The 22135-nt window shown below is 32.9% G+C and overlaps 1 protein-coding gene and 2 long non-coding RNA genes across 3 annotated transcripts in view; 1 reads left to right on the forward strand and 2 right to left on the reverse strand.

The window, feature by feature from the left end:
* Positions 1-355: 355 nt before the first annotated feature.
* Positions 356-1523, reverse strand: LOC139990129 (uncharacterized). Its single transcript, XR_011800490.1, has 2 exons — positions 1355-1523; positions 356-1007 (listed from the first exon to the last, which is right to left on the reverse strand). It is a non-coding gene; the product is annotated as an uncharacterized lncRNA (long non-coding RNA).
* A 4066-nt stretch (positions 1524-5589) lies between these two features.
* The window catches only part of LOC139990091 (uncharacterized), a 37419-nt gene continuing 20873 nt past the window's right edge, over positions 5590-22135 (forward strand). The window contains exon 1 of the mRNA XM_072009006.1: positions 5590-5944. The gene's annotated coding sequence lies outside the window, so the exon portion shown is untranslated. The remainder of the gene's footprint in view (positions 5945-22135) is intronic.
* LOC139990128 (uncharacterized) lies at positions 7030-12572 on the reverse strand. The gene is made up of 3 exons (XR_011800489.1): positions 12285-12572; positions 8212-8392; positions 7030-7361 (listed from the first exon to the last, which is right to left on the reverse strand). It is a non-coding gene; the product is annotated as an uncharacterized lncRNA (long non-coding RNA).

Raw genomic sequence — 22135 nt, forward strand, 5'->3', positions numbered from 1 at the left:
ATACGAATAAGAGAAGGAATAATCAGAATAAATTGTTAGCACACTCATGAGTCATACTATTACACGAATGCATTCGTCAAAAATTGTACTACCGTAAACTAATCCTAATCTAATATTCGTGAATCAAATTGCACATATACACACACGCGCGCGCATGCAGTACGTATACGTGTTGTGCATAATCCGCCTGACATCCTACTAATGTCTATAGTATTTTACTTTCTTCAAAATCATTGATATCCGCTAATCCTTTTCTATTATTTTTTTTTTTCTTTTTGCTACCTGGATGCCATTAAGAAAAGTCCCATTCAAATCCACGAGAAAATAGTCTTTCGACAAATACACCGGCTCTTTCTCGTTTTCTTTGTTCTCGTTTTATTTTATTTCGTACTCTGTTTTATATTGGCTTGCGTGTGTAAGAAAACGTGTAGCTCGAAAGGCTGGAACAGTTGGCTGGCCTTCGTCACTCCGTGCTTTTTAAGAAGAGAACGCGAAAACACTCGAAGGTGCCATAAGTTAGGCACTCTTTTTTACTGCGTCACAAGTTGGCGGGCCCCAACGGTTTTACGATTGTAACGTCTAAGATACTCGTCCATTCTTTGTACATCATTAACGCAGACGAACGTTAAGTATCTAACGAACGAAGAAGTATCCTACGCGATTTCAGTTATCTCGAATCACGCGTTACACGTGTTTACAGTTCGGTCACCGATCATGGAATGATTCGTCGCAGCGTGACTAGCACGGTGTTTTCTAACCTTCGCGCTTTCTTATACTTCTTGCTTATCCTGCGATGTTGTATTTCCTTTATCTTGACGACACGTGGAAGAAACCGACACGTGGCAAGGAGCGCTTGCATGTGTAAAAAATACTCTTCGCTTTTATTCCCCTCCCTTTCTCTCTCTAATTTTAGGAATCTTCATCTTATGGTATCTTTAAAATGGAATTTATCCAATTTACCCAATTCAAAGTAAGTGGTTATTACTCGGATTCGAAAACACGGACTTCTACAAATAAATAAACATTCCCTTATTCATCAAACACTGATTAAATTATGTGAAACGTAATAAGCTTATATACTGCGATTATGTGCTATGCCGGCAACGAGATTCATCGCGATTGCTTTTAAGATTCATCGAACTATCGAAAACTACGAATTTTGCTTTGGCGTCGAATTCTAAGCGTCGCTAATGTATAATTTTTCGCCGACAAATTGTAGGAGGCGCTAACAGACGTCATGATGCCCCACGGCGAGCGTAAGGTGATAAGAATGCCCTCAAAGGATCTGTCCACGGAGTAGGTTAGGCGATGAACCTTCTGGCAGAAGGACTGAATCGAGTAGCTCGGCGCTTACCTCAAAACCTTAACCGTTTTAGTGTCAGGGGTTTTTAAGAATCCGTATAGTATTGTGCCATGCAACGCGATAGCGCTTCGAATTGACGATTGTGACCAAACATCGCGATACATTTCACTACTGTACGCGAGCAGCGCGATCGCTGCTAGATAAGTGAGTTCGAGTTTGGTTTAGGTTAGATTTCCACTGCATTCGAATTTGAATTAGATTTGGATTAACTTTCGATTCGCAAGTAGTGATGATGGTCAAAAAATAGTCGAATTAACGGTCGGCGAAGGAATAGACGAGAGAGGGAGAACGCTTCCACGAAGTGGAATGACGAGTTTGCCGATTGTCTATAGGAATTCTTATAGCTTCATTTCTGCCATAATAGTAAAATTGACTCGATGGAATTGACGAGGGGAAATAACTCGAAAGCCGTACATTTTTAAATACGGCAGGTGATGTTAAAATTCAACTTTTTATTCGACGTAGGAAGAATAAGATTCGTTTGTAAGAATTTATATTCAAGACATTTTGAGTCAATATAAACGCTGAGCCAACGTTTATTGAGATTGATGCAAATGATTAGTCATCCAACGGTAACATGTTGCGCAAAATAGAAACTATGGATGAATTTTATATAGATATAGGTATAAAAGTAACGTTGCAAGAATTCTTGTATACAATCGAAGAACAAGATTTAGTTAAAATGATATTTTGCGATTCTGTAACAACTTTTAATGAATTAAGGAAAAGCGGTCGTCATTTATCTGCTGAGAGCACAGTACGGAGATGGATCTCAATGTATAATTTAAGAACGGCATTTCAAGGAATTCGTTAACATCATTACGCTTCAATCATAAATTTATAGCGAATGCTGGGAGAACTTTTGGAGATCGCAAAAATTTATCGTGCACGTTATGCATCAAAGGAGAAGCATATCGAGTAGCAGCTTTAAAACATTTGTATAAAGTCAAAATACATGCCCGAAAAATGGGGATGAAGAGGAAAAATTGTGCGACTGAAGAAATCCGTCCTGGAATAAAATATGTTATTAATTACCTCGATTACTTCTTCGAGGTAATGCGACGGCTATACCTAATGGTGCCACATATCATCCAATAGAGGAAAAGAGGAGGAGATTTTAATGGTAACTTCAGTCGAGTCATCCTTATAATTAATGTGAATTTAATTATTTAGGCAAATTTTAAATTTTGTAAAAGAAGGTTCGAAAATATATTTATATATACTTGACTCTTATACATTTTGCCTCTCTCTGTCTTTGTCTCTGTCACTGCCCCCTCTTCTCTAATAAAGAAAGACTCCTTGATTTGCTATGATCCATCTTGAGTGTATTAAATTTTTGGATTTTCGAACTCCCAGTTCTATTTGGATATAGAATAAAAAAGTCCCTTTTATAATAATGTATTCGTTGAAAGTTTTAATTTTGATAACTATCGCTAGTTATCGTGTTTACTTTTGCCATCTTGATCATCCTAATTTGTACGATTTATATTATACATATGCATATGTGTACGTACATATGTGTTATACGTTCGTTAGACGCCACATGCGACTTCTTTGTTCATTTCAACACGTGTAATTGTATGTGGGAGAGCACGGATAAAAGGAGTCCACGTGGAGGAGGAAATTGAGATAAATTGTAAAAATCATAAGAGGATTCACCGATACACGTGCCGGTATATCACCTAAAATAAAACCATTTATTTTAACATGTTTTCTGTTTGTCGCGTGGCACATGATAAAACCTATTTTATTAGACTATTAGAAGTTTAAATATGATTTATTCCTTTGAGACCTGCATTACGTTTCAATATTCATATATGTAATATGTACTTTCATTTTTTCATAAACCACTAACTGGAATTGTTATTTTATATTTAAACAACTGAAAAAATATACATCGTGACCGTTCTGTGTTTGCAGTTTTTGTATTGAACGTTTCTAGCACTAATTGCCAATGCACATAGTACTAACCCGCGTGATGTTGCTAAACCAAACAAAATTTTAATGAGATTCTAATTCACACAACCTGCACCAGTTTCTTCTAACTGATCCTCAACTTTTAAAAATGTGTAAATACTTACTTGCAAGATGTGTATACCTTGTTGTTATTTTATCATTTATCATAAACTGAGACGATTTTTATTCTATTTCTTCTAATTGGTATTATCCATGATAAACTAATTATGATATTTCTTAATCCAAATGCAGTCAAGTGAAAGTAGCTTATATGTCATATTTCATTTATTTTCATAGATTTAGAAAATATTTAGAGTAGGTATATACAGGGTGACCTGTAACTGTTGATACAATTGAGTATATGGTGATTCTAAGAGTAAAAGTAAAGCGGAAAAATAGAATAAACAATTTTTACCTTTCATTTCCGAGAAAGTCGAGGTTGAAAATTTGTTAAGTGTACTTAAACTTGGCTAATTCCGGACTGAACAAGAGTAAATAATCAACAGTACAAGCTACGTGTAAAGATAAGTAAACTATGTGCGAAAATAAATCAAGTTTAGAATACAATTTTTTCTTAAGATGCTTTCTTTTCGAGAGAAGTAAGTTTAAAAATTTATGTGTATCGTCAGATTAGTTTTTAATTAACATGTTAAAAAAAACATTGATTAACCAGAAAAATTTTATTTTACAATTTTGACTTATTTTTGAATATATAATAACCTCCATCCAGATTTAGTCCGTACTTAGTCAAGTTTACGTATACTGATCAATTTTCAAACTCGATTGTCTAAGAAACGAAGCGTCGTATGAAAGAATTTTATTCCACATTTTTTACTTATTTTTTCATAGAATCACTTTGTACCTAATTGTACCATTAGTTACCGACCACCCTGTATAAGGATATAATAAATAGAGTGGATGATTCTTTTGTTTTTTATGATTAAATGATTCTAGCTTTCTAAACTGTATATAATTTAAAGTCGATGATAATACAAAATAAAATGAGTATTAATTAAAATAATGGATTCTCTTTTGCGCTTCAACGATATTCAAACAAAATTTGAAACGTTCTTCTTTTTCGTAGGTATAAAGATCATGTCAACAGTCACAATCATCCTGAACAATAAACGAAACTTAAAAAAAGATAAAAGAACGATAAGAACATTGATTGATCGAATGAAACGGATAGAATTACAGCAATTTTTCTAATAAGATAATTCCCTTGATACACTTGCATTCTTTCCGTACATCAATATTTATACTTCACCTTCTATTTATACACAGTGACTAGCTCAAAAAAAAAAAGGCCAGGTAAAATCGCACGGGGATTCCCTGAAAGACATTAACTAGAAATTGTTCAAGATACAAGTCACTCGTGCTTCGTTAGCGTTGGGAATGATACCGCATCGATATCAATTTACGAATTTTGATTCTGCATCGTAAGATCGTAGGTATCAAGAATAGTCGATACCTTTTCAATATTTAATATAAAAATTGATACTGCATGAAAATATTAATATTAATATTATACTCGCAAAATAGAAATCTACAGGGTATTCTAGTAATCATGGCACGAATGGTAAGAGGATGATTCTATGTGAAAAAATTAGTAAAAAATGAGATTCAACTATCAGACTGTCGTGATTATATCGATCGAATTTGAAGTTAATTTGAAAGTGCATATAGAAGCTACAGGATATGTATTTAGCGCAAGTATGTAAATACATATTTCGCAGAGATCGCAAAAGTATTTAAGATATTTCAATTATCCATTATATTAATGATGTATAAACTTCAATATTCGATGAGACCATTTTTGAAAATGATATGTTTGAGATAGTTCTTCATGCTGTATACTAATTTTTCACTAAATATACGTTTGCGATGTATATCCCGTAATTTTTATACTCTGTATGCATTTTTAGATTGATTTCAAATTTAACCTACATAATGAAGATAGCCGATTCTCATCTCGTTGATAATAAAATTTCAAAATGTTTTATATAACAAACACACTATACGTATAAAAGTCTTTTGTGGTAAATGTTCTAATTTACGTGAATTGTTCGAGTATCATCGATATGTATCGTATCAATCCCATTACTAACTACAAGTCACTCGTGCTTGTTACCTTTGAGTTCCTATAAGAAAGGGAGGGGACAGGGAGACAGGATTTCGTCCAGTGAACTAGGGAGAAAATGGGCCAATCACAGCGGCTCGGTGGTTCGGGGTTCGGGAGAGTTCGGCTGGGACGAGGTAAGCACGACTGACTTCGTGAATCTTTCGCAATTCGCTTCAGTTCGTCCAGCAGAGAAGCAACGCTCGTTCCGCGACGATGTTCTTCACGCTGCAGTTTATATCTACCGTATATAGGCAGCTTTAGGCGGGTTAACACGCGAAATTTTTAAAAAAATTTTCAAAACATAACCTCGAATACATGACTCGATACATTTCACACGAAAATATGTAAAGTGGTGCGTCAGGTTTCCAAAGTTTGTGCTTGGCGGAGTTGTTTGACAGTTTTCCAAACGAATCCTCGTGAAGCAATCCGCAAGCTGCATGCCGACCGAAACCTGCTTCGTCCAAATGGATTGATCTTCTTTACTACCGAAGAAATTTTGTTTGGTAAGTGTCTACTTTTACATTTCAGTTAGACTTCTCAATTGTATAAGGTGTCCCAGAAATCGTGATACAATCCACAAAGGGGTGGTTCAACGTGAAAAAATAAATCGAAAATATATGTAGAATAAAAGTTTTCATTTCAAATTCTATTTTTATTAAAATCTAATTTTAAAATTCGTTTAGTGTACAATTTGGCTAATTACTGACTGGATTGAAATAAACAACCAGCAGGAAGTTATACTACATGCGAGAATAAATAAAAAGTGTGAAGTAAAATTTTCCCGTTTAAGGTTTGATACACCATTTATAAGAAAATAGGATTTGAAAGTTTGATTAAGAATTCGCTCGATACACGCGTACTCGATCAATTTTCAAATTTCGTTTCCTCGGAAACTACTTTCACACAATAGTTTGTAGAACAACGTCCTATCGATTATTTACTTTTGTCCAGTTCAAGCCAATCAGCCAAGTTCAAATTGTACTTGACAGATTTTCAAGCTTAATTTCCATCAAAACTAAGCATCGTATGAACAAACTTCATTTTATATCTTCGACCTGTTTTTTTATGTAGAATGTTTGTCTACCTATTGAACCATGATTGTTGTGTCACCTTGTGTATATGATACATGAAGAATGATAAAAATGGTTCTTTAGTATGCTGGAACGAATATCTTCAGTTTCAGATCGTATAACGAAAGAAATGATAATATGTACGCTTTGTGAGATTTTTTTATAAAATTTATAACATGATTCCATCGTGTTTTTCTTCTTGTATTGCATTTCTGTATTTCAATTTAACACTAAAATATACATACGTAGCGTAACTATATCGATAAGTTGCCTTTTTATAGTTATATAAGTATTAAAGTAAATAATTCTAGGTGAAATTAGAAAATGTATTTAATCGAATCACTCGTTGAGCATTAACTATACGTAATTTTGTATTACATAGTATAGAAGCTACAGTTAGTGCAAATTAGGAAATATTTTTAACTGAATTAGTTACTTAGCATTAGCTATGTGTAATTCTGTGAAAACTATAGAAATTGTTTAAATTAGGAAATATATTTAATTGAATGAGACGTACATTATAGAAGGTGCATTTAATGAAACATAGCTTAAGAATGCATTTTATTGTATGAATTAGCGATTTGGTAGTTTTCCATCAACATTAAATAAGCTTCCGATTTAATATTTTGTTATCGGTGAGAATATGTAATTTGTATTCCTGTCGTTGACGTCTTTCCTTGCGAACAATGACTTTCATTCTATTGCCACGCGTGCATAATAGAGGTTTGTCGCAGCGTGTACGGTAAACGTTTTCGTGCTCATCGGAGAAGCACGAGCATCCTGTTATGCCCCTACATTGCCAGCCATAAGTCATCGGACTCGAACAAAAAAGTCGACCAAACCGAAAATTCTAGTTCCGATCAGTCGAATTAATATATACAGAAAATAAGTTTTTGTAAATGTTTATATTTATTTTAAAATTTAATATTAATAATTTGTATAGAAAAGATTTTTTATTTGCATACATATGTATATATCAATTTTTTTATCTTATGTAATTTTTATAATAGTTTTATAATGTTGTATTTTTAATTATTATATAAGATAGACCGAAACATTATATCTTATTTGTTATGTCATTCGATTGCGAAAATATTCGATTATTTCATAGAATCTTTTTTACTTTTGCTTTACTTTCTTTTATACTCGTCGAGAGGTTATAATTTATTTACTTATTACATGATATTTTTTTTCATGCATTTTTATAAAAAGGTTTCTTAAGTTGTATTAATATTATTTTGTACAAACTTATTTCTAACGACGATCATATTTTTTCTATTTCTGATCATTTATATTAAATTATAAATTAAATTATATATGACAATTTTTCGCCATTTTACTAGAAACCTATCTAACTATATGTATAACAACTTATGGGCGGTAGTATATATCACTAACTACATATAGTACACGTTTAGAAAGTATAAATTTTTGCCGGATTGCGTAATTCATATTCAAGCATATTGATGACCTTTGGTTCTTCTTAATGGTTCTTATACGTTATGTGGCACCAACAAATTTGAGATTACATGTATATTTTTGCTAACTGAGATTATTAGAATATATTTCGTTTATCGTTGGCTATATAACTTAAATGGAAATTTACAAAGTATCTAATTAAATAAAATTTTGCTACGAATATAGAAAAAATAATAATAAAGGAAGGATTAGCTGTAAATCTTTAACGATGTAGTAGGTACCATGATAGTGACATCAGATGTCGGAAGTATCCATAGAGGGCTTCTTCGCTTTTTAAAAATTTTCCATGTGGTACTTCAAAGAACGAGATGGGCGAATATATCTAGTCGAAATTTAAGTGGGCGTTGTGTGATTCGTTGAATCAATTGTTTGAACTGCTTGAAGAAATTCGATCCGTTCCAGCTAAGCAACGAGATTACTATATTATTCATAAGTTCGAAATTTTACATTACATAATATGTATTTATAAAAAATCGAATTTTTGGTTTAAATTTCGATTGTTTGTCAAAATGCAAAATACGAACAATTAAGTCACCGTTCCAGTTCTATTAACTTTCTTTCTAGTTTCTGAATTGCTCCCGTTTGAGGATACAGAAAATTGCAATAATAAATTCGAACGTATTAAATAACGATATACTAGCAATGTAAACGTACGTTGAACGTTTCGATAAACAGTAATTTCTGTAATTTTACGAGTTGTTTTCGACTAATCTTCCCTCTTTGATTCATTATCGTTATTATTTTTCATTCTTTATATAATAAATTTGATACATTAGGATATCTTAAAGTACATTATTGGCTGTTTGTCAAACACCCACATTTTTTAACTTTGAGTTATGTAGCGAATACAGAATTCTTTAATAACAGTTAAATTTTACGATAATGTTGCTTCAACATTTGGGTAACGTCATTTTCAATGCTTTCATTTATAGCTTTTGAGGTTATGTTTATAAATATCCTGATTCCTTAACCAACCTCGATGCCTGCTTTACCATTAGAGCTTGTGCGTATTATCCTCCCGTCATGAAAATTTTGTTGTTCAAATGGTATAACAGGGTCCATTATTTGCTTTTTACAATTGAACCTCGGTAAATCGAATCTCAAGCGAAGAGCTGAAATCTTCGAGTTGCGGAGATTACGTCTGATCGAGTTTTTCGATAACAGAGACTTTGTAGACTGTTGAAATTCTTCAAATCGTAGAAGATTTGAAGTTGTTTCTGCATTAATCGTCGGTTGAAGCCTTTCTACTCGACCAAGAACTTTTTGCTGTTCTTCTAGCGTTACAGTCGTAAGTCTGTTATTTTCCTTTCTTCGTACGAACCACGTGCTTTCGAAGTGGAAAAAACAATTATCGTAGTTGAACTCGCGAATCCGTTGAGCATACTGAAAAACGAATAAAATTCACTGATTCACTTCCTCGTGACCGAAGATCGTGACCAGTGTTTGTTACGTATATATTTAAAGTAACAGATTGGTTAAAAGTTGATATTCCGCTTGCTTTTCGCGCATTAAAAGAATAAACTTATGTAGAAATATTTGTTTTGAAAATATCACGGTCTCCTCGTTAAGTCGTAAGATTGCATTTGAATCGAATGGGGCGGAAGCGAAGCCTGTTGCATGTATATACGAAATGCTTATTGCAGAGTTGGGCGTTATTCGAATACAAATTTCCGAATAATTTTTTAAAAATTATTTCAAAAACATTTTTTAGTAGCAATTTTTTAATACTTTTAAATAAATCATTAAAACACAACTTCGATTTAATTCTAAGCCGAATAATTTTTCAATGAAGGTTACAAACGAACGAAATTATTTGGAAATAACGAATAATTTATTATTCGAATAAATTAATGAAGCATCGAGCTAAATGTACAACTTAAACCATGATATTATATGGGTAGCTGTCGTTGAATTGATTTGCGTGTATTGTTGGCCACAGTTCAACGTTCCCAACTGTTGTGACATTGTTTTAATAATTATATGAATATCTCAAACAGAATATTTTAGGGTTTAAGCGATAAATGAGGCATTTCGAGTGCTTTGGTTTTACAATACTTAAAATAAATATTGCGAAAACGAATTAGGCGACGAAAATTAGGTGTTCGTAGGAACATCGAGGTGGTATTTTTAAATTCCATATATGTAAATGTGAATATTAAGTACGATAAACTCAGTAATAATAGGAAAAATAATTAAGGACAAGGAAAATTGATTTTATATGCATGAGAAATTCATTTTTAATTTAAACTTAATTGCGAGTCAGTTAAAAATAGTAAAAGATTATTATAACATATATTTGTTTCGTTAATAGAAATAAGGTAAATAATTATAAATGTTATTCTGAAAGCACTGAATAAGTTAATTCGCATATCAACAGGATACTATCTAGGAAAAATGTAGCAATAGAATAAAACGTAATGATAAAATGAAACATTTTTTGTATTTATAAATACTATTATATGTTATTATTATACATATAAAATATTAGAAACTTTTGGCAAAATTAATTTTTTACGCGTAATTCTTGTCCATTTTTGGTTCTCAAATATTTTTACGTTTATTTTACTCTCAAAAATAGAATTCTTAAGAAACGTTCATCGAAAAAGCACTTACAAATTGCTTTAATTAGAACTAATTGAAACACGCTTGTATATGTTCAGTTGTTCCTTAGAATATCGCAGAAATAGCAGGAAAATGAAAAAGGTGGAACTTTGACATTCAATGCTTGGAATCGTTCTCGTATTTCATCCTACTGATGTCACGAAAAAGATATATGCCATTTTTTAAAGAGTAACATAATTGACGTTCGTATCTAATTCGATCACCGTTCAACCTCATTCGTCTGAAATTGGAACTCGAACGTTTGAAAATGTACCCGAGCTTGTTATTAAATTTTGAATATTAAGAATTACAAAAATTGATAATCATGGCACTTGGAAGCGTACGAATTAAATAGAAATACCATCGTAGAGGTATTGTTCGAAAAAGCATAAAACGCATTTGTCTTTGTGAAAAATCTTTCTGAGAAAGACGTCTGCTTGTTATGTTGTTAATGTACATATACGTAAAATAAAAAGTTATAAACCTTAAGTATACTTCTCCGTGCTGATTTCTCATAAGCCATAAATGACCTAATATCTATAAGTGGAAGTGTATATACATTGGCCGACTGGAAGTGAGAATTTCCACAGGCTGGCACAGATAAAAGTATGTACAAATCGAGGGATTCGTTGAAAATATGTCAGCGATATCGGAAGTTATCAAAAGTCGACGATGTATCAAACTGAAAGAATTTTTCAGATAGAAATATTTGCGTGTATATTTTTACGAATGTAAATTAACGAGTAATAATAAATTATAAATTCGTATTGCGTATATTTCACGTTATGTGTTTGATTACATAATGGAAATTAACGTAGGCTGCTGTTGGTCAAACGTACAGAAACAAGTGGTCGACTTGGTTTATTTTTTATATCAGACGGGCATAATGAGATTAAACCTGTGACAATCAGCCTGTTGTTGCGTGGAAAATCCGTATCGTGTTTGTATTATGTCTGGTCTCTTAGTATTTGCTATCAAATACCGATCGATCTAATTCCTCAATTTTTTTCTTTTTTTTTTTTTTTTTTTTTGTAAAACCTTTTAGTTTAAAAGCATTTTGATTGAAAATTTAGGAAAGATAATTATTTAAAAATAAGGTGGCCTTCGGTAATCGTTTAATAATAATAATAATTCAGGAATTTATGCAAATATACGAGAGAATTACCTGCAAAGAATGATAACTTCGGTATTCATTATTAATATGTATGGAAGTATTTTGTATGTAATCGATTGACAAATGCATACATTTAAATATTGTACATATTATATATTACATAATGTACGAAATGTTCATTTTTTAAGCGAGTTTTAAAACTAGGATATTCCTGTTGCAAGAACAAAAAATTTAGTAGCAGTTATTTTCCGGTCCGATTTCGTAGTTGTAGATGTTAAATTTTAATTATCGGCATTTTATAAATAAACGCGAAATAAGGGGCAAGAGACGACGATAAAAAGCTTATTAATAACAATTTTTTAATTTCTGTCTTTTTCGCTCGTACATTTTTTCTAATTTCGTCGAGAAACAAACAGTTAGACAAACGCTAGATTTTCGAAAAGTCTCTACAAAGAATTGTTCCGTTTAACCTTTTTCTCTACTTAGAATAGTTCATAAATTTATATATATAATTCGCCACTTTCAGATAACTTATTCCGTAATAAATTCAGATAAATGATTCCGTGGCAAAATACTCACATCCTTTGTAAATTCCGTTTCTATTTATTTTCCTTATCTCGTATAAACTTCACTAGATAGTAAACTATCGCATTTTCGAGATACATCGTTAATTCTTCGATAGTTTGCTTTTAGTGTGATTCACTTCGAAATTTCGAACGCAATAATGTATAGGGTACCTCGGCAGTCGCGGTACAATCGGTAAGGGGGCGATTCTACGTGAAAAACAATTTGGAAGTATAGAAGAAAATGTGACGTTTCATTTTCGAGAGAACCGAGTATGAAAACTTGTCTCGTATACTTGAACTTGGCCAATTCCGGATTGGACAGAAGTGAATAGTCGATAAGAATATACTACGTACGAAAATAAGTTGAAGATGTGTTGGACATCAAATTTGCTCATAGACGCTTCCGAGAAAATGAAATTCGAATCAAGTACGCATGTATCAAGCCAATTCTAAACTGAATACGTTCAAACATCATATTCTTGAAAACAGGGACTCGAACGAACAAATTTTATTCTATATTTCTTATTTTCGCTTGCAGAATCACGCCCAGCTGATTATTTACTTTAACCTATTCGGTAATTAGTTAAATTTATATATACTGAATAAATTATTAGCGAGGTGTATATGAAAAAATTGTATTCTATTCTATGTTTTCGATTTATCTTTTCACGTAGAATCCTCGTCGATCGTATCATAATTACTGGGACGTTGATATTCGATTTCGAATGGATCCAAAAATCGGATCCAACGCGCGTGAGAAGCAGCCATTGCACGCATTGTGCAGCCAGGCCTTTGAGGTTAGGTTCGATTCTTTTTAGAAAAGCATCGACAGGTTCTTTTTTAGTCGATGAGTGACATGTTTTTGCAAGTTTCGTTCATGGTTTTTGGGAATCTTTGTTTTCAAGCGTGCATTCATTGAAATTATTATAGTTGGTTGGCAAGTTTGTCATTCTTACTGATGCGGTAATTGTTGGTTGAAAATGTGATTGGGTAATCACATTGGTGATTAAATATCCATGGATAAAACAAATGGAAGACGGTTCGTTTTTTGGATTACTTACGAATTATTATTTAACGGAATACATACGTCGTGTTTTATTAAGTATTAGATCGTAAGTTTAGTTATCGATAGTAAGTAGGTTGTAAGTACATGAAATTCTCTTCTTTCTTAATGTAGCTTGTGTACTTTCCCGTAATAAATATAAAAAGAGTAAAAAATCCGCGTAAAAATGAAGCAAAAATATAAATTTTTCTACGGTATACGTGAAAATAATTACAGTGGTGAGCATATATAACATATATAAATAGGGAAAGTTTTAATAAGAAATTAAACATTATTTAGTAGTAATAAGAGTAACTTTCAATTCTAAAGTTAAAGTTAGTACGAGTGAAAATAGGTCATAGTCATATATTTTACCAAGATATGAAAACAGTTACAATGGCGGGTATATAATTAGAGACAGTTTCTATAGCAAATTATAGGTACTTGATTTACTTAGTAACTATTATTAGAGATACAAATCCGAGAAGTGTTACAAAGTACAAGAAATGCATTTTTAAATCTTGCATTATAGGGAATACGATTGTTTAAATTTATTTATAAAAATTTGCCTAGTCACGCAAAGTCTAGTTCCGAATGTATTTCCATAATTAGTGACATAATATCGAGATACGCTCTATGGCTTGGAAGTCGATACGTTGTTCGTTTCGACCCATAGGATCGAAATCGCATTAAAATTAGCAATTGTGTCCGAATGATTAATTCATGCCCCTCCATATCTTTCGGCAGAAGGAAAGGACTTTGAAACCGCACGTGTGTAGCGATGAGTTGGCATACCAGCAAGTTGGTTATATGATATTAAAGTTACTGGACGCATATTATACAGGATGTGCGAAAATAGATGGCATAACGATACTTGCAGGAGAAATATTAATCGAAATTATTGGGGAACCGATCAGCACATATAATTTTTGAAGGCGTACGTGGCGTTTAAAATGAAATAAGACTAAATTTTATTCTAATTAATTGTAGAAAATTTAATATATTGGATACGACACTGGATGCGTAAAGGAACTTTTCTAAATGTTGGCAAATATTAAAAATATTGATATGTAAATAAAATTTAGATGTATAAATAAATTGTAATCAAATTATTTAAATAAAAAATTAAATACCTGTAAAATGATATACATAGCTAATACTGATAAATATTAGATGTATAATGTTTAATTGAAAAAATATTGAAACTAATATATCGGTAAATTCTTTTAATATCTAATTTCATTTTTTTATAGTCGTTTGTAATATTCATCGACAAGATAAAAAATTATTTTTTGCTTTGACACAATGCCAATTATATCTTATAAATATCGATGACTTGATTCAATGTGTGCATAAATCTGCTAGAGATTTGTAAGAAAATTAACAATCTCGCCTCTTACTACCGATATCAGAGCTTTCATTGGTAACTTCATAAAATGAACGTTTGTAAAACAAAGTTTTATTCCATTCGTATTCGATTTATTTTCTTCGAGGCAAGTCGATTTCTTTCCGATTCAATTGCTATTGCTTTATAGTCCTTGAATTCTTAAAACTATGTATTGCATTATTTAACTGGACGAGTTGGACGTTACGTAACTTATTTCCAAAACAATCGATCAAATGGAAATTCGATAGACAAGTTAACGAGCTGGAAACGAAATCCAAAGAACTGAAGCGGCATTATACTCTACAAATTCGCATTCAGAACGAGAGATCGCGTCATTTTTGGCATCCAATATATAAATGTACTAGCAAGCAATGAAACAGACGATATTTCTAAATCCTTTCCATTTTCCCATTCTAATGAATTATCAGATTGGAACTTACGACATGTTCGTTTGAACGTATCAAATTCCATAGCTAAATTACACCAGCAAGTACTTGTATTGTTTGCTCGTAGAATGATTTGCATAAAACTGAATGTCAGTCTATGCTCCTTTGATGTTACAAGCTCTTAGCAGTAGTAAAATAAATATATGCACAACATCCGAATCATTTTTTTTTTTTCTTTTTTTTTCGTCTAAACCAAAATTAAACTTCGTTATTTTCACATAGAACGCACTAGCTCTGCAGCGAAAGTTTGTAGCATTTTATTCCAATAAAGATTGTCTTCTTACGAAGTATACGAAAAGTCGTACGCGGGTTGTACATGGGCGATTGTACTTTAAATAAAAATCTGATGAGAATATCGTATCACGTATTATTCGAAACTATCCTATACCTTTCTAAATCTTTTAAACTTTAAAGTAGGTATAGCACTTGTTTATTGACATAATTAGTGTCTATAATTTTTTTTCTGTGTGTAATAAAAGCATATTAAACCATGTAATTATCTATCTTACGTAGAATAAAAATAAGTCTTTGACACTGTTTTAAAGGAATTACCGTATTACGCGGGTTAACGCTTTGAGTTGTATTCTATCAGAGAACAATACTAATTCCATTAAATTTAAAATTCTTTTCTACTTCAGGTTATTTCCGTATTCGAGACACGAGTGCTCAGTCAAAGTACAAAATCTTACTAATATTTGTCGCGAGTAAATATAACTTTTCATTTGCTGGACGTACGTTAGAATTGGATATAAGGTGTAAAACTCTTGTTTCAACCGATTTGTAACGTCAGAGCCTTCTAAACGGAGAAATTTGCGTCATTAATCGCGCGAGGAACCAGGAACCCGCATGAGGTATAATAGCATGATGTTTGCACGTGCTATTTTTCTCCTCTTTTTTCTTCCTTTTCATTTGTTACGTGCCTGATTTACAGTAATATACGCAGTCGGAAGTTAGAATTTTAACTACAGTAGAGTCTCCTGTATCCGGACCTTCGTTACTCCAACAGCTTTAATATTTATTATTTTTTTTTTTTTAATTTCCTAGTAACAAATACTTTCTTCTGTTACAAATATTATTTTCGTAGAGAGATTGGTATTAGAGATTTCGAATCCTGATCTCATTTTTTAACGAACGAACGAGATTTGTAACGTTTTAACACTCTCGTGATCATAAGCTCTGATAGTCTCAAGTATAGTCCGCGTATTTTTTCAAACGGTCGATTCGAACGGTCGCTCGCAAAGTTTGTTTTGATTTAAGATTCGATACACATTTATCGAGTTACATAGCTACTGTTCCACGACCTTTCTCCGTCTGTCACGCAACTTGAATATTCCTCCGTCCTTCCAGAACCTCTCAGGCTTCTCGGCGAAGAACATTTCAATATATTTTGTTACGTCGATCAAAGAGTTGAAAATCGAAACGAACTATCCGAGCAGCGTTTAACAAGCGTAATACTTTACTAAAAATTAACGAGCATATTTGAAAATAATTTGCCCGACGATGAGGTACTAACACTAAGGTAGGAAAATTTATTATTTTGTTAAATTGCTTAAAAATCTAAAAATTTTCCAATAAGATTTTTTGCAGATTTTATTCGAAAAGATATTTTTTAAAGTTTGGAAAAATACGTACACGTCGTAATTGGGTTGAAAATGTCTAAAAGCAGGTAGCAGAGACTGTTGTACGTTGAAAAGCAACGTTACTCAACGACTGCTATGCGTTTCTGTTTTTCAATTAATTAAGCCAATCAAAAAATGCATCGAACCTAACGTTAATGTCATTTCTCTGAAACGATTCAAGTGCGTCACTCACAATTAAATAATTTTCTTAGAATACAGCTGTCTTATGCTTAATTATCACGAGCTGGATAGATGCTAGAGACAGTGCGCACTAAACGTATTTTTCGACAGCTATGTCAACGTAAATCTGACGAGAGACAATACAATACAAAGTCGTCGTCCAGTAAAATATGTTAACACGATAAGTGTACGTATATTTCTTTTTGATAATAAGCATATTTCTTAATTAATTTTTATTCAATTTCGTAGTCGCAAAACTTCTTTCCATACGATCTGAGAAAAGTGTCTCTCTCATTTCAGAACTTTTGGAAAATAAATTTAATTTAATAAAAATAAATTTCAATTATTTGTACATTAGCATTCAGAAGCTTCTCTTTATAGAATATTAATAAACGTATATCACATATATGTAAATTCCCTAGAGTTCGAGTGTCATAGGGACTTTCTTTGTTTTACGGACAACCATTTTGAGAGACACTCGTTTCCCAAACGGACGGACAGAGAGCAACATCGGAGATAGACAAGATGACAGAATAATTATTTAAAACATTGAAGATTGACGGAGAAAGATCGGTAGCTCAGGACGTTGAAAATAGATTCTCGATTTTCAGGTAGACATTGCACAGAACTTGTTATTTATTGTTCACTGTTATAGATTGGTATTAATTGTTCTTTACTCCTGTATTTCATTTAAGTATTTTCACGATAAACTCGATTTTCAGACTTTAGAATCGATCACCTGAATTACATATATATAATATATTTACATATCCGATTATCTCATCCCACGGATTCACCAGCATTTAAACGCAGTTCATATACATATGTATTATAATTATAATTTCTTTCGTGGTGTAATTTATGCGATGAACATAGAATTGTTGTCGCAATTATTATTGCAAAGTTAATTATTAATGTTGAAGTGGTCGCCACTTCTAAGAAAACTCTACATATGTGGTGTTTAGTTTTCTCAAGCACCGAAGCCATCGACAGCGCATAGACAAAAGACTGCGTCAAAGGCAAACCATAAACTTTACACATGCAACGTTGGCTTCAGGGTTTTTCGGTCGTAGGGTAACGCTGCTAGCGTGCGGATCTGGACCAGTTCACTTGGTACTTTCGCTTTAATATTATAATAGTATAAATATATATATTTTCTACCTTACAATTTATCCACGCGTTCCTTTGTATTCACATACATCCAATAACCTTAAGAATTAAGTTTACGAGTTCGATGATAAATATACGTATACATATATACAGTGTGTCATCGGTTCAACGTATTCCGAAAACGCGCAAGTTTCGTCCTTACCTATCGACTTTCCAGTGGACAAACATTGCGGTCTAGGGACGAAATTGAAAGAATAAACCGTCGCCGATATTCTTTACGGCGTATTCGAGAAAATGCTAATTTTATTTGGCAAGTTTCGTGGACAGACGAGACACGACGTTCACCAACGGTGCAACGGTCGACGAAACGGGCTACACACGGCGTAGAGAAAATTCACATTCCAGAAGAAATATACTAATAATCAAGTACGATACAGTGTAAATGTTTGTTGCGACATATCTGATAAATGGATTATCGGATCTTATCTTTTTTATGGAATTTTGAGCGAACAAAGACAAGGCAATCTTTTTTAGATTTCGATCTACCAGTTCTTGTACACTAATTTACACGATACAGATATTCCGTTATCTGCACGGCAAAGAAATAGAATACTTCCAACAAGACTGTGCATCGACACATTCTCGAGTTGTCACCAAACATTTGAATAGAAATTATCGAGACAGTTGGATACTCGAGAGACAGAGAGTATTTTCGTCCCATTATTAGCGTTCGAGATATTCAATAACGTATTCTGTTACAAATATCAAAAACGAGAGAAAGTATTAAGCAACGCGTAACGGAGGAGAAGAACGAACCGATGTTGAGATTGAAACGGAGAATCGCTGAATTGGTATTTGTTACAGCGCGAGTATCCCACGACACCAAAATAATTTAGCAAACTTTAACTCGTAAAGTAGTCGATTTCGGGTATGAATATGTTAATACTTGTACGCAGAGAATAAAAAGACGCGTTTCATGCGAGAAAAAGAGGGGCAATTGCGTAAAATTATTTCCGGATTATGCTTCGTCGTGTACCATTTACCTTTGGCCTGTAACATTTCTTTCTGCGTGAAACCGTTCGGAAGATACAGCTTATCCCAGATGCGTGGAACATCCCATATACGTGATATATTATCTACTTATATGTTATACACATACGTACATACGTATAGGTACTTATCGTCGAACTTACGAACTTAATTGCTATCTCGGCACTAATAAAATAATTGAACGTTCGTGTTATAAATTATCATATATATCTTTTTGTCTGTATGATAAACTGCGCCGCAACAGAGAATTATTAGACGTTTATCCCTCGTTAAATGTTTCTGAAACCGTCGCATAAGATAATCGCTAAATTGTTTTAATTAAAACGTAATTACATTAAGCGCTCTATATCACCTAAAACGTTGTTTCTTTTTCTTTCCAAGCATTTTTAATTAACTATATTAACCGAAGCAATTCGATTGTTCTACGTCTTTCTTCAACGTCCGTAATTTTCCTATACCGCTATGTATACATACAATTCTATTTGTATTAATTATAAATTCCTCCCAAGCCGTTGTATGCTTACTTCTTCGAATAAGCAAAGTTGACGACATCACGGTGCATATTAAATAGCATTCGCTCGTATGTAGCCTATAATACGCACATCGAAGTTTCTTAATTATTCGCTATTCATTATGCTTGCTATACTTATCGCTACGTATTTAACTTATTAAGAGACGAAGCAGTGAAATAATTTTTAAAAGCACAACGCTTCGACGCAATATTATTGCGAAGCAACGATCAACAGTGGATATAAAATATAAATTATAAATGATAAATTAAGCTAGAAGTATATCAACGAATTCAAGATTTTTCTGAGCTTATGGTCGTAGTATTTACATGATCGGGCTTATCTTCGCATCAGCTACGATTCTATGAAATCAAAGGCATATGTCGTGCCTACTTAAAAAATGTCAAGGCGAACTAGACTCTTTTGTAGAAATATTTTTTTTTGCGATTTTAAGTATCGCAATTTGTAGTTGATTCGAAACAGGGCTTTCGTTTGAAGCATTTTTTTTTTTTGTTACATTATCGCCAATGCTTCAAAACTCGTGCGCGCGATTTCGCTCAACACCCTGTACATTTCGAAGCTAGTGAAAACGGTAAACGCTCTTCTGGTGATCGGCGTAGTAGCAGCTTGTTTGCATCTGTAGCGCGTACCGTGCATCCCCAGCCCCTTGCTTCAATTTCGAGGTGTCAGGAAACGCGTATTCGTTAGCTAACTGGCACGTAAAGTTTTGAAAGCGTCAGGGCCGCTTCTCTGTCTCTATCTCTGGAAATTTATCGATTTTGGAAGGATATTTACCATTTATCGTCCACGATAAATTGGGAATTGGTATTGTCTTCTCCGTATAGTAGGAGGTACATTGGTACGTGTATCGACTTTTAAGTACCAAAGGTATTTTTTTTTTCTTTTTTTATTGCTGAAAGTTTAAGGGTTTTAAGGAGTAAATCAGGCCTTTTCGTAAAATCATCAAAGGAACATTTATAACATCGTGTGTATATATATTGCGACTTTATGCGAGAATAAGCATTTCATTCTACATTTTTCGACGTATTTTCACACATAGAATAAGTTGCTGTCGATACCCCCTCCCCTTGTCCACTCCGGAATTGGCTAAAATTTTCAAATCCGATTTTCTCGGTATTTTGTCGTCCCGATCGTCCTCTTGTCGGTTGCATGGTAATTTATTACCGAGACACCCTGTATATCTCGGCTTCGTATCGTTCTCCCTCGTCTTTTGTTAATAAGATCCACAGCATCGTATCGTATCGTATCGTATCGTATCGTATCGATATTATGTATCATTGAAAATGAGAAATCCGAGGAATATAAATTTCCAAGGAAGCGATTTCTTTCTTTCTCATTTTGGTTGTCCGATGGAAAAGTTCTTCCCGAAGGTTGTCTTCTCGATTCGCGTGCTTCTCTTATCTGCTCGATTGTTTCTTCTGCACAACGCAATCGGTGCGAACGCAATATCCTTGACGATTTTACGAATTTTACTGGATCGACGTCACGAGAAATACTTTGTTGCAGTTTGTTCTTGAGAACAGATTCGATAGGATCGTTAATTAGAACCGAAAACGTTTGTACGGCCATGGTTGGCACGGGAAAATATTTATCGGTATTGTTTTACGTGTTTTTGTTTATCATTCGCGAATCGATTTACGAAATTAACGTAGGTTTTATACTTTTCGAATTCAAGGAAGATCGGTTGCCTTATACGACCAACAAGGATAATGACGTTATCCTGTAAATTGGCTTTAGTATGACAAAGACGTCATTTATTCGTCGAAATACGTTTGGAAACTTGAATAACCAACTTTTCTATAAATCGTTAATTTTATTTCATATCTGATTTAACGTCCAACACTTATTACATTTTTTTAATAGATAATTTATTTGTCGATAAATTGCTTCGCAATTGCTTTGAAAAATTCGACGACGAACAAAGTACTCAAACGTACTTTTTATAAATCAAATTAGCAAACCGAATTAATTAGTTAACGAAAAAAGAAAAAAAACCAAAGTAAAGAAACACGGTACAAAGGATACAAAAATAGAAGAGAAGAAAATTAATAGAACAATGGCGGATACTGACCTTCCACGAAATGACGCTTGGTTGAACTCGTCTTCGCGAAACTTATTATATACTCGATGTTTCCTTCGTATTGCAGTCGTTAATATCTCGGTTGCATATTTTCGCTGATATAAACAATTATGTCGAAACAGTATTAATTGCTTCGGAACGACCACTCATGGCCATTCTTTTACAAATTTTCACACTCGTGCGTATTTACATACATATGATCTATTCTATTTCTATTTGAATTTTGAAAATTGGACAATTAGTTTAACAGAAGAGACACTTCAACTGTAATTTTCTAAACTCGGTGACTAGTTTAAAAATTACTTTATCTTTAATTTTATACATTCGGTGACTAAGCCAAAAGATATTCTAATATAAATTTTGTAAAATTTACCGCATAAAAGCATTGAACGGCACAAAAAGGCAGCATTGTTGTTTTTG

This window comes from Bombus fervidus, chromosome 8 (assembly GCF_041682495.2).
Source record: "Bombus fervidus isolate BK054 chromosome 8, iyBomFerv1, whole genome shotgun sequence".
NCBI lineage: Eukaryota > Metazoa > Arthropoda > Insecta > Hymenoptera > Apidae > Bombus > Bombus fervidus.